This window comes from Peromyscus californicus, unplaced genomic scaffold, assembly GCF_007827085.1.
Source record: "Peromyscus californicus insignis strain IS unplaced genomic scaffold, ASM782708v3 Scaffold_11__1_contigs__length_118956290, whole genome shotgun sequence".
NCBI classification, from domain to species: Eukaryota; Metazoa; Chordata; class Mammalia; order Rodentia; family Cricetidae; genus Peromyscus; species Peromyscus californicus.
In genome coordinates, this window is record NW_026294402.1 from 60,190,523 (window position 1) to 60,204,176 (window position 13,654).

The 13,654-nt window shown below is 46.3% G+C and overlaps 1 long non-coding RNA gene across 1 annotated transcript; it reads left to right on the forward strand.

Moving 5' to 3' along the window:
- The first annotated feature begins 49 nt into the window (after nt 1-49).
- LOC128094244 (uncharacterized) lies at nt 50-11,339 on the forward strand. The gene is made up of 3 exons (XR_008212903.1): nt 50-231; nt 10,774-10,925; nt 11,055-11,339. It is a non-coding gene; the product is annotated as an uncharacterized LOC128094244 (long non-coding RNA).
- The last annotated feature ends 2,315 nt before the right edge of the window (nt 11,340-13,654 follow it).

A 13,654-nucleotide genomic window follows, 5' to 3' on the forward strand; every position in this document is an offset into this window, starting at 1 on the left:
TCGATAGCCAATCACAGGCCGGTGTCTCTCCAGCTGACGAAGCCTGGTTTATCCTAGTCTCCCTCTGGGGATTGACAGACCTGCTGCCCACTGCTGGGCAAGAAGCCAGAAGAGCCCAAGAAAGACAGCTGCAGGGTGCTGCTGTGGAGAGGTGCTGGGGAGCACGAGGCTCAGTTGGTAAACGCTACCCCCGAGTCGCTACTCAGAGAACTGTTTCTTCTTTTTCTTTTGGTGGGTAAGAGGCGTGGGAGTGGGGTGGGGATGATGACCAAAATTGATTTCTGTTGTTGGCAAGAGCATGAACCACGCTCCCTCAGACAGTCCCCTTAGTTTGAGCCTGTTTCGGTCCCTGGGAAATAAAGCAAGTTCGCATGCAAACACTGCCTTATTACTACTCCACCCAAGATTTTCTACTTAAAGAAACAGTGAGGTTAATTTTGACAGCATATTTCAACGAAGACAGTACACTTAAAAGTATTATTTCAATGTGATTGATGTAAAAACTGTTCAGGTGTTTTACGTTTTTTGATACCAGGTCTTTGAACTTGGGTGTAAACTTTGTGCTCGCAGCATGCTTATCTTGACGCCCACTTGCCACATTTTGAGTGCCCAGTGACGTGTGGCTGGTGGCTAGTTATATTGAGTGGTTCTGGTTCTGGCCCTGACCAGGAACTGGTCCTCCTGACTGCTCTGCAGGTTCTTATCATCCACAAAGACTTAGGAATCAAAAGTTTACAAACCTCATGTTTTAAGTGAGTTTACAGTTTTGTGTGAGACCCCCCGTTCACAGCTGTTCTCAGCTCCTGTGGGTTGTGGGCTGTAAGCGGAACACTCCTGGCAGATTAACCTAGCCGAGAATACAGAACACTTCTAACTCTGGGTGAGTAGACTGACTCAGCTGGTGTTTGCCACGAAGCCTGACAGCCAAACTGAGTTCGATTCCCAGGCCCTGCGTGGTGGAAGAGGAGCGCCAACTCTCGTAAGTTGCCCTTTGACCTCTGAATGTGTGCCATGGCGTGGGTGCATCCCCCCATCCCAAATAAATGTAATAAAAACTGCCCTCAAGGAGGCCACACCATACCTCTCATCAAAACTGAAAACATACACACAAAACAGCACATATTTTCCTAGAACAACTTTCATCGTTGCTGTTGTTGTTTGGTTTTATCGAGACAGGGTTTCTCTGTGTAGTTTTGGTGCCTGTCCTGGATCTCGCTCTGTAGCCCAGGCTGGCCTCGAACTCACAGAGATCCACCTGGCTCTGCCTCTCGAGTGCTGGGATTAAAGGCGTGCGCCACCACCGCCCAGCTCCTAGAACAACTTTTAAGGTACATGTTAAACACATTAGAATAGTTGCCTCCAGGAAAGGAAGAGAGGGGTCATAGAATCCAAAGAAAGTTAAAAAGAAATAATTGAAGACATAAGATGGCAAGTGAAAGGTGTGGAATAGGTGGCACTCATGAGAGCCACCGAAGGCAATGAGACCACGTGGTCTCAAGTGCAGGGGTTCCACAGCTCTGCCGGAGACAGCCTGTGTATGTGCAGCCTGGAACTTTCTCCAACAACTGAATGACAGACAGCCAAAAGGAAACCAAAGGACCCGCCTGACACCAGAGTTTTCTCTGGCACTAAGTCCTCTTGAAAACAGCAGAAAAAAATAAATAAATAAAACACTGGTAGATTGGAAGAAAGTATTTGATATGAATATGAGAGTTAAGCTTTCCAGATATGAATACTCACTCATGTGTCTAAGTAGGTATGCATTGTGGGGAGAAAGGAAGACTCTTTGGGGACTGGACAGATGACTCAGGGGTTAAAAGCAAGGGGTTAAAGACCAGGGGTTACTGGTCTTGTAAAACATTGGTTCTCAACATGTGGGTCTTGACCCCTTTGGGGGTCGCATATCAGATATTTACATTACCATTCATAGCAGAAGCAAAATTACAGTTATGAAGTAGCAACAAAATAATCTTATGGCTGGGCTTGGGGGTCACCACCATGTCAGGAACTGTATTAAAGGGTCGCAGCATCAGAACCACTGTTGAAAAGGGACTGAGTTCAATTCCCACACCTATATCAGGGTGACGCACAATCACCTGGTACTGTAGTTCCATCGGATCCAACACCTTCTCCTGGCCTCTACAAGTACTTGCACACACATGCCCCCACCACACAATTAAAAATAAAACAAATCTTTAAGAAAAAATAAAGATCTAAGACGCTTGAGGACTCAGATGCCTACTTCCACCTTCCTTGACTAGGGACGGGATAGAAAAGACACAGGCATGAGGATGGTTAATCAATGCGATCTGTGTTCTAACTCCCGCATGCCACACTGAGAAGAATGAGGCAGGCTGGCCGGTTGCGGTGCCTGGGTTAATCACAACAGATGAACCCTGCTCCCCACACCCGTAGAGAAGAACAGGGAAGTCTAGGTAGCGAATACTGTCTCCTTCTGGAGACTGACAGGGTCTAGACACCTGTATGTGACATTGACTTTGAAAACGTGTGTGCATATTAGATTTCTTTTGAGTGTGCCACTTGTTCATAAAAGCAATGTGTGCAATTCTTGTGTGTGTGTGTGTGTGTGTGTGTGTGTGTGTGTGTGTGTGTGTGTGTGTGTTGCTGGAGATTAAGCCAAGGGCCTTACACATGCTAGATAAGTAAGAACTCTACCACTGACCTACAACACCTACATTTTTTTTTCAGTTTTATTGATTTTATATATTTGGGTGTTTTGTCTGCATGTGTGTTTGTTTGAACACCACTTTCACGCCTGGTACCCACAGAGGCCAGAAGAGTGTTGGATCCCCTGGAACTGGAGTTACAGGCAGTTGCGAGCCACCATGTGGGGCTGGGAAACAAACCCCAGTCCTCTGGAAGGGCAGCCAGTGTTCTTAACCGCTGAACCATCATCTGTCCATCTCAACCCCTATATTTTTATGGGTGTATATTCTGTACATTTATATGCATGCTTCAGTGTGATATATGTCATATACCTTTTTGAAAGAGCAATTCTAATTTGAGATATTTAATTCATGGAACTAAGTGAATGGAGATGCATGCATGCTTGGGCTGTAGCTCAGTGTTTGAGCGCTGGCCTAGCGTACATGAGTTCCTGGGCCAAATTCTCAGGGGACAATGGGATAGGGACAGAGATGGAGGAAGAGGGAGAGGGGACTAGAGATGGGGAGTGGTGAGCCCAAGCCCTCCCACTCTGAGATACCACAGCAGCAAGGGACTTTCTGTCACACCCTGACCCCCATTAAAAAAGGTGTATCTATTGACTTCTGTAATCAAATCCATGCATGAAGGCTGTGTGTATTTAATACAGTGTGTTACTCCTGTCCAGGTGGCAGGGAGACTAAGTTTGATGTTTGTAGACCATCTGTACTATCAACTCAGCACTGTAAACCAAGGTCCTTTTCCTCTGTAGTTGACAGTACAGTTTCAAAAACGGAAAGTTGTGTATTTGTGGGTGGGTGGATGAGTGGAGGGAGGGAGGGGGAGAGAGAGAGAGAGAGAGAGAGAGAGAGAGAGAGAGAGAGAGAGAGAGCGCAGTAATAGTGACATGTTATGTATCAGCAGCAGCAACAGCTTTTCCAGATTCTGCAGCCATCTGAGCAAAATTGTAGAGCTATCCAGGACATTCCATTTTTTTTTTTTTTAAGTAAAAATCGAGAGCTGGAGAGATGGCTCAGTAGTTAAGAGCACTTGCTGCTCTTGCAGAGGATCTGGGTTGGATTTCCAGTACCTACATGGCAGCTCACAACCATTTGTAACCCCAGTTCCAGGAGATTCAATACTGACTTCTGGCTTCTGAGGACACTGTACATGCATGCCGCACAGACGTACATGTAGACAAAACACTCACACATAAAGTAATTTTTTTTAAGTAAAACTCATATTCCCAGAAACAGTAAAGTTTAGTTATTATTCTGGTACCTGGCACATACTATTATTTTTAATATCATTATTAAATTAAACTCCATGCTTCCTTTGGTTGTCACTTCTTTTTCCCAATGTCCTTGTCCTGTTCATGATGCTGTCCAGGACATCACACTGCAGTGAGGTGCCATGATCCCTCCGGCCCTTCTATCAGATCCCTTCATTTTAAACAGAACTTAACCATTGCTGTGATTCCTGCCACAGACCTGGGGCCACCCATCCCCACAGCAGGCTGAGAGCACTCACCTTGAATCTGGGATTCCTGGGACCTCAGGCTGGGTGGTGCAGCCCTGGTTTCTGTGTTTTCCTCTTCCTCCTCTTGGGAACCTGGGGCAGTCCTTGCATGGGAACTCTCCCCAGGAATGCCCAGTTGTGGTAGGAACTCCACGTACAGAGCTCACGGCAGCGGGGGCCCATTTGGTAGCTCTGCCCTTAGCACACACCCAGGCCTGGTGCCTCTGCTGCCACTCCAGGGTGAATGACCTCTCGAATGCGTGACCTCCGGTGACAAACTGACTCCACTTGACTCAGCATGACCTGTCATTACAGGGTGCCCACTCCAGTCCTCTGACTCTTAATTATTATCAATCGTTAACCACAGAAGGAGTCAAGGCTCCTTCCTTTTATAGCCAGTACTTTCTCACAGTGAAGGTCATCACAGGAACTGAAAGGAACCATAAAGTTAGCCTTGGCAGTCGGGGGTTGGGAGAGTGTGTGATCAGGGATCCACAGAGGAGGAAGCAGGCCCAGGAGTGAGGTGCCTTCCTCTATCAGGCCAGACCTAATCAATCCTGACAGTTGCCAGTGTCCACGTGTGGATCCTCTCTGAGTTAAGTAGTGGAAAGCATGTGGGATGGCAGTGTGGTCTAGAGGAAGAGACCCAGCACATCTTTGAGCCCACTGAATGCCTCACCCTGTGTCTTACAATGCATTCCTTCAGTAACTGATCACCTGCTGTGTGGATAGAGCATGGACAAGGCAGGGACAGATGCTGCCAGCCCAGGGCACAAACTCCAGGGAGACAACAGACAACCAAGAGTCAGCACAGCCATGATGAGCTGAGTGTGGTCTCCAGAATCCACATGGTGGGAGGAGAGAACCACCTCCTTCCTAGAAGTTGCCCTCTGACTCCACAAGCATTCTGTGTCACCTCTGACCCCACACTCACAAATATCACAAGAATTGCAAACACACGTAAGAATGAAAACCAACTAAGAAGATGGACTGGTGAGATGGCTCAGGGGGTAAAGGTGCTTGCTGCCAAGAATGACGGCCTGAGTTTGATCTCTAAGACCTGCACAGTGGGAGGTGAGAACCAACTCCTTTCCTACAAGCTGCCCTCTCCCCAGTAAACAAGTGCTATGACATGCATGTACACACATACACACACACACACACACACACACACACACACACACACACACACACACACACAATAAAGATAGAGATTAAAATAATAAATAAGAATAAAGAGATAGGATGTGGGGAGCCACAGTTATACCACCATATTAAAGAATGAAGGATGAGCTAACCATGCCAGTCCCTGAGAAAGTGGATTCAAGGACAGTGAGGAAACCAGGAGCATAAGGAGTTTGAGAAGCATGAAGGTAGCCAGAGGGGAGGGAGCCCCGTGATTAGGGGAAATGTCGAAAAGTCAGGTCAGGCGACCGTATAGGACGTTTCAAGCAGAGAAGTAAGCAGAGAAGTGATTCCGTTGCCATTTGTCTAAGACGAGTGTCCTGCTGAGTGGACAGTGGGTTACAGGAAGCAGAGGAGGGTCAGGGCACCACTGGTGGCAGCGGAGCTGTGAGAAGTAGAGGAGATTCAGGGCATGTTTCAGAAAGGACGGTCTCTGATTAGAGTTCTGAGGAAGAGGAACTCAACACCCAACGAGGAATTTATTGACTCATATTACTAGGAAAGGCAGGGTGGAGCTGGCCCCAGGAATGACTGAAGCAAGGCTCAAAGATCCTTAGCTGTTTCCTTCTCTGCCTCTCTCCAGACTGGCTCTTTACCTCAGGTTGGCCATCACCTGGAAGCCAGGCCAGCCTATAGGAGACGTGTCTGATTGCTTAGTTGGTGTGAACATTCCTAGGTCTGTGAATTCTACGTGTTTTGGACAAATTGTTCCAGCTGAGGCAGGAGAGGTTAGGCATATGGGTTCTTGGAATTGAATTTGACCGGTCATCAGTCTTGGTGGTAAGTATCTTTTATCACGGAGCTACCTTTCAGCCCCTAGAAACCAATTTAGCGATAACTTTCAAACAATTTTTTTTCCAAGTAGCTTGTTATCTTCTCAGCAGAGAAAACTAAAGTGAAATATGAAAGAGATAATTCTAGATGACCATAGACAGGAGCAGAGATGTGCAAGCACAAGGTTGTTCCCTGAAGCCGGTGTAACAGGGCATTCCTGTAATCCCAGTACTCTGGAGGCTAAGACAGGAGAATTGCTATGAGCTCAAGGCCAGCCTGGGCTAAACATCCAGTCAGGACCAACATAGGAAGATGTTAAAAAGGGCAAGGGCTGGGGGATAGCTCAGTGGTAGAGCACTTACCTAGTGTGTCGAGATCCTGGTTCAGTCTCTAGCACTGGGTAAAAACCCACAAACTCTGCTGCTGTGGCAGCATGCACTTTGTAAGCCCAGTACTTGGGAGGTGAAAGACAAGAGGGTCATCACAAATTTTAGGTCAGCCTGGTCTATATAAAAAATTCCAGCCGGGCGGTGGTGGTGCACGCCTTTAATCCCAGCACTTGGGAGGCAGAGGCAGGTGGATCTTTGTGAGTTCGAGGCCAGCCTGGTCTACAGAGCGAGATCCAGGAAAGGCGCAAAGCTACACAGAGAAACTCTGTCTCGAAAAAAAAAAAAAAAAAAAATTCCAGGACAGCCGGGACTACCTAGTGAGACCTTGTCTAAACAATAACAACAGACAGGGCATGGTGGCACACGCCTTTAGTCCCAACACTTGGGAGGTAGACACAGGAGGATCTCTGTGAGTTCGAGTCCAACCTGATCTCCATAGCCAGTTCCCAGACAGCCAGGTATGCACAGGGAGACCCTGTCTTAAAACAAACAAACAAAAAACAAACAAACAAACAAAAAACAAAAATGTACACCCTGCCATACTTCTTTGAGGGACTAATTCTCGTGGTAAAGCCAGAGTGTGGAAAAGGAAACACTGGGATTTGTGAGATTTTGGGAAGGAGGAGGAGGGTAACTGAGTCTATAGTCATTGGCTGGAGGCCCTGACTTGATCTCCACACATGAAGGGTAGTGTAGGGCTGGCAGCATCCCAAGGTGAGCCATCTTTGTGCAGAAGTAAAATGATTTCGGTGAATGGATGCTTTTCTAGGAGATGCATATTTTACTGGGGACATTTCAGACTGTCTTCAGTGTGAGAAGTTTGGGGTGTAAGTGGTGTGAAATAATGCAGCAAAGTAGATACTTTCTCTAACAAAAGACCTTCTGCTCTTCCTGTTGATTTTATCTAAAGTGCTGGGGACTTTCTATGTCGTTGACCTCAATTTATCATCCTCATTGCTTTCTATTACTGTGGCTCCTTGACACTGGTTATAGTATAACCAAATATCTTCTTCAGCCCCTGGGTGAATCAGAGTCCAAGAGTAAAATAAACTCAAAGTCTAATAGCCTTATGCGCAGCTCTACACTGTCCTGGGAGTTTAATCATTGCTAGATACAGCACACATTAACTAGTTTAGTTTTAAGATTAAGTGCACAATGCCATACTTGAACACCAAATATCTGTCAGATATGCACTGTGAGTTAAGTTGGGTGGGCACATTCTTCAAAGGACCCTGTGTAGAGTGCAGCTGGCCGCAGCATTCAGTAACGCGTGATGCCAGGCACAGTGGTGTGGGCCTGTAATCCAAGCATTCAGGAGATGAGTCAGGAGGAGCCGGAGTTTAAGCCCCTCAGAGGTTATCAGGAAAATGTGTAAGCATTTTTATCAGGCATCATAATTTCTTTCCAGAAGGAAGTTGTCAACTAAGTTATACATAAAAATAAACTAGCAATAAAGTTCTGTCCTAGATTGAATCTGTCTTGTAGTTTGGCGAGATTGCTCACCTGGTAAAGTACTTGTCCCACAAGCATGGTTCCCCAGAATCTGTGTAAAAATACCAGGTCTGGAAAAGGCCAGGCGTGGTGGCACATGCCTTTACTACCAGGGCTGGGGATGAGAAGACAGGCAGATGTTTGCTGAACTCCAGGCCATCTCAGAAAACAAGGTGAACCCATGCAACCATGACCTCTGGCCTTCACACAACATAGCAAAGATCTGCCTTGGTTAAAAAAAAATATGCCTCTTTATATTCATTAGTGTTACCTAGTTGATCACTTTTTACATAAGAAAAAGGGAAGCCAGAGGTGGACAAACACATACCTGCAGGAGCCCTGGTACCCACGCTGATGTTATTCCTTTAGCTCAGCTTTTGGTTTAGGAAGAGTTTCCTAATAGAAATAAGATGCCTGGGCCTGGGGGTAACTCTTTCAGGCTGTTTGTGAGTCTGAGTTGTAAATGATCCTCTGTTTAACTCGGAAGCACACAGTGACTTCTGTAATGAGCAGACCCACCTCTCTCCAGATGCCAGCCTTCACCTATGCATCCTGTGAAGCCCTGAGGTTCTCTGCAGACGACGCTTCAGCCTTTCAGTTCACATTTCTGAAATTATCTGCCACTAGATAAGAACTCAGGGGATCCTGAGACCAAAGTGCTCAGGTCCAGTCTGCCAGGTGGCCATGTATGATGTCAGTTCCACGGAGAGGCCTGAGGTGTTTGCCTTCCTTGAAGTATTGACAGTTCAGATTCCTAGGGCACTGCCAATGGGAGGGTGAAACAGTTCAGCTTGTTTGGAAAACAGCTACCAGAGTGGCCCAGTGCTTTCCTTTCCAGTTTACCTGTTACCACTTCTAAGTCAGAAGGCTTTTCTTTCTAAAATTCCACTTATTTATTTATGTATAAGCATGCCCATGTCACCACACACATGTGAGAAGCCAGAGGCCAACCTGTTGGGGTCAGCTCTCCATGCTGTGGGTTCGGGAGTCTGGACTCAGGCCCTCAGGCTTGGTGAGAAGCACCTTTACCTGCTGAACCATCTCACTGGCCCCAGACTTTTGCAGGACTATCCTCATAGCTGGAGAAAGGAAATCAAGGGAAGATCAGAAGAAAAACGAGGAACAGAATGTTTGTCCTAAAGAATGGCTCCCCACACTCTATCTCTTTATTCTTATTTATTATTTTAATCTCTATATTTAGTGTGTGTGTGTGTGTGTGTGTGTGTGTGTGTACATGCATGTCATAGCACTTGTTTATTGGTGAGAGGGCAGCTTGTAGGAAAGGAGTTGGTTCTCACCTCCCACTGTGCAGGTCTTAGAGATCAAACTCAGGCCGTCATTCTTGGCAGCAAGCACCTTTACCCCCTGAGCCATCTCACCAGCCCATCTTCTTAGTTGGTTTTCATTCTTACGTGTGTTTGCAATTCTTGTGATATTTGTGAGTGTGGGATCAGAGGTGACACAGAATGCTTGTGGAGTCAGAGGGCAACTTCTAGGAAGGAGGTGGTTCTCTCCTCCCACCGTGTGGATTCTGGAGACCGCACTCAGCTCATCATGGCTGTGCTTACTCTTTGTTGTCTGTTGTCTCCCTGGAGTTTGTGCCCTGGGCTGGCAGCATCTGTCCCTGCCTTGTCCATGCTCTATCCACACAGCAGGTGATCAGTTACTGAAGGAATGCATTGTAAGACACAGGGTGAGGCATTCAGTGGGCTCAAAGATGGACTGGGTCTCTTCCTCTAGACCACACTGCCATCCCCTTAGAAGAGAATCATCTCACAATACCGATTCTCATAATGTTTCTCTGCCACATTTCAAAGAAGCTTTGAGGAAGCCCTTAGTAGAGAACAAAGGGTGAGTTTGCCTGATGTAGACTAAACAGGCAAAGGTGTAAAATATGCTTTTTTTTCACACAGGACCCAGCCTTGGGTGTTTTGTAAGAGAATCACATAACAGACTAATATAGAATCTTCAATTGGCTGTTCTTCCCAGTCCTGTTTACAACTGTCCTAAGTCACAGGAAAAACCAAAGACCTGGGCAAACATAACTCAGTGTGATCTGGGCCTAAGAGTGTTTTCTCCATATTGCAGGTCCAGTCAAGGAAGTGCAGATGCCGTATGCATTCTGGAATGACTTTCTAAGGACACACTGCAGAATAGAACTCCGTACATACTGACTGATTGTCCTTGTCTAGCTCCCCACTGTTTCAAATCTACCGTCTGGCAGTGAGATTGTGAATTTAGGTTAAAACAACTACTGATATCCCAAGAGACACACCATGGCCATGTGTATGAAGTTCCTTCATTTACCTTAGTTGCCTTGAGACTTGAGTTAAAGAAATGTCTTATGTGGCTGGGCGGTGGTGGTGCATGCCTTTAATCCCAGCACTCGGGAGGCAGGGCCAGGCGGATCTCTGTGAGTTTGAGGCCAGCCTGGGCTACCAAGTGAGTTCCAGGAAAAGGTGCAAAGCTACACAGAGAAACCCTGTCTCGAAAAACCAAAAAAAAAAAAAAAAAAAAAAAAAAAAAAAAAAAAAAAAAAAAGTCTTATGTATTTTCTCCCATAAACTAACCCAATTACTCAACCTAATTTCCAAAGTCAATTTTGTAAATGAAAAAAAATCAGAAGTCATCATAGCCATGTATGATGGATTCATTTCTCAGCATACTCTGCTGCACTTCTTAGGAACATTCTTAGAAAGACAGTCATGTGAGACTTAGTTTAATACATCATCTGATTTGGTCCTTTTACTAGGGAGCAGATGTGAAGGTTGCTGGTGACCAGCTGTTCAAGCAGGAGAACTGCCCCAAGAGCGAAGAGCTCAGTGCCCTAAGAAGTGCTCGTCCCAGCTTGAGACAAGACACAGAAAAAGAATAAAACCAGAAGAAACTTTCCCAGAACACGAGGTAGCAGGGATGGGACCTAGGGTGGTCACCTGGATCCTTCTGGGGAACATCAAATGTTTAAAAAAAAAAAAAAAAAAACTTTGTCAAAACCTCATCCATGTCTCCTGACTAAACTCATTCTGTTTCCAGATCTAGTTGACCTAGAAGCAGCCCCTGCTGGACCTCCACAGGCTGCATGGGAGGCATGAGCCATGAAAAGACATACACACACACACACACACACACACACACACACACACACACACACACACACAGAGGCAGGCAGTGAGATCAGGATCCATCCCTGGTGCATGATTGGGCTTTTTTGGGAGCCCAGTGCCTATGGTGGGACACCTTGCTCAGCCTTGGTGCAGGGGGAGGGACTTGGACCTGCCTCAACTGAATGTCTACAGGCTCTGCTGACTCCCCATGGGAGGCCTTGACTTGGAGGAGGTGGGAATGGGGGGTGGGTTGGGGAGGAAGGCTGATGGGAGGGAGGAGAGGGGGATCTGTGGTTAGTATGTAAAAATGAATAGAAAAATTCTTAATAATAAAAATAAAAATTAAAATAAATTTTAAAAAAAGTTTCGTTGTCGATTATTTGGGAACTGGTGGATGGGAAAGAATTTTCTGCCTACAAATGGCACCCAGTGTGGGGCCTGAATTTCCTCAACTTGGAAAGGGATTCTAGGCATACATGAACGGAGTAAAACTCAGCTTCTTCATAACCACTTTTTCTTGGGTAGGCTCTGCTTTTTAGCAGCGAGGGGGGGGGGGGCACAGCTCCTTTAAGAGACAGTTTCCTGACTCAGCATTAGCGGCAAAAACTGTGCAGCTCTTCTGAGGCCCGGCTGCCGACCACTTAAATGGGTTTATGAGCAGTGGGCAGCTCACTGTTCAGTGGCAGCGTGGACCCAAAACTCCCCAGAGTTGGTGCAGTAAACACGGCTCCCACATAGCCTCCACAGTGAGGCCAAGTTCTCAGGGAACCAAGGGGGCGAGCAGCCAGCCACCGGCACACCTCGATCTAAGTTCCACAACAGTCTGGGCTTTGCTCATGCAGACAAAAAAGGTTACAGATGCACAGTAAGGACAGATTCAGACAAAGAGAGCCTCTAAAAGGGTCACACTACGCTTTCTAAAATGTGCTCAGGAGTGAGAAGAGGAAAAATACTTACAGTTTTAGATTTAAAAAAATATATAGTTTTAAAATAAAGTCCTTAAAAAACGGAATAAAGATGAAAAATACATGGAGCGTGTGGATACTGTATATTGTGTTGTCTTTGAACTTTTTGACTGCTGAGAAAGAAGCAGTATCTACTAAGACGCATTGGACTGTGAGAGCAGCTGGATTTCACCAAGTTATATTTTTTTAAAATTTTTTATTCATTTTACACATCAGCCACAATTCCCCCTCCCATCACTCCTCCTGCTCTCCCTGCCACCTCTCCAACCCCAACCCACCCTCATCCACTCCTCCAAAAGGGTAAGGCCTCCCATGGGGAGTCTACAAAGCCTGGTACATTCAGTTGAGGCAGGACCAGGCTCCTTCATCAAGGCTGAGCAAGGCATCCCAGCAAAGGGAGTGGGCTCCAGACAGCCAACTCATGCACCAGGAATAGATCCTAATCCCACTGCCAGGGGTCCCTCAAACAGACCAAGCTACACAGCTGTTTCCCACATGCAGCAGGCCCAGTTAGGTCCCACGCAGGCTCCACAGCTCTCTCTAGAGTTCGTGAATTCCCACGAGCTTGGTTCAGTTGTCTCTGCAGACCTCCCCATCACGATCTTGACCCTCCTTACTCAGACAGTCCCTCCTCCCCTTCTGGCTGGATTCCTGGAGCTTGACCTGGAGCTTGGCTGTGAATCTCTGTGTCTGCTTCCATCCAGATCCACTCCCTTTCTGTCTCTCATTAGAAAAGAACAAGCTTCTAAGAGATAACAACAAACATAACAGTAAAATACAGTGAGGCTAAACAAAAACTATCTATCAAAGTTAGATAATCCAAAGCATCAGAAAAATAAAAAAAAAAACTCAAGAGACAGCACAAGAATCAGAGTCCCATTCGTTCACACTTTCAGAAGTCCCGTAAAAATACTAAACTGAAAGCTATAGGATTATGGAGAGGACCTGGTGCCCACTGGTGTAAGGCCCTGTGATTGCTGCTTCAGTCTCTGGGTTCATATGAGCTTTGCTCAGTGGTTTTAGAGGGCCTTGTGCTCATGGTTTCCTCTGTCTCCCCCACTCCTGTCCCCTCTTCCTTGGGGTTCCCTGAGCTCTCAGGGGGATGATTTGATGGAGACATCATATTTAGAACTGTGTGTTCCAAGATCTGTCTCTCTGCATAAGGTGTGGCTGTGGGACTCTGTGTTTGTTCCCATTTGCTGCAGGAGGAAGCCTCTCTGATGATGAGTGAATGAGACACTGATCTAATCATTATTTCTATTTGGTTTGGGAGAGAATTGCTGATCTGGTTTGTTGGAATCTCCTTGTTCCATGGCTTTGGTCTCTGGTAACACCACCACAGCGCCAAAGCCTTCAAGACCTGGGCCTTTGGGGAAATTAAAATTTCAAACTACTGCAGGTTGTGGTGATAATGCCAGCAGGGTTTGCAGAAGGGAAATCCCTAGTGACTTTGGAAAGAATGGGCAGAAACCAAGTCCAGACCTGAGTAGTAACGGAAGTAGTGGAGATAGCTTGTAAATTGCTCAAGGGAATAAAAGAAGATGATTAACAAGAGAAACAACAC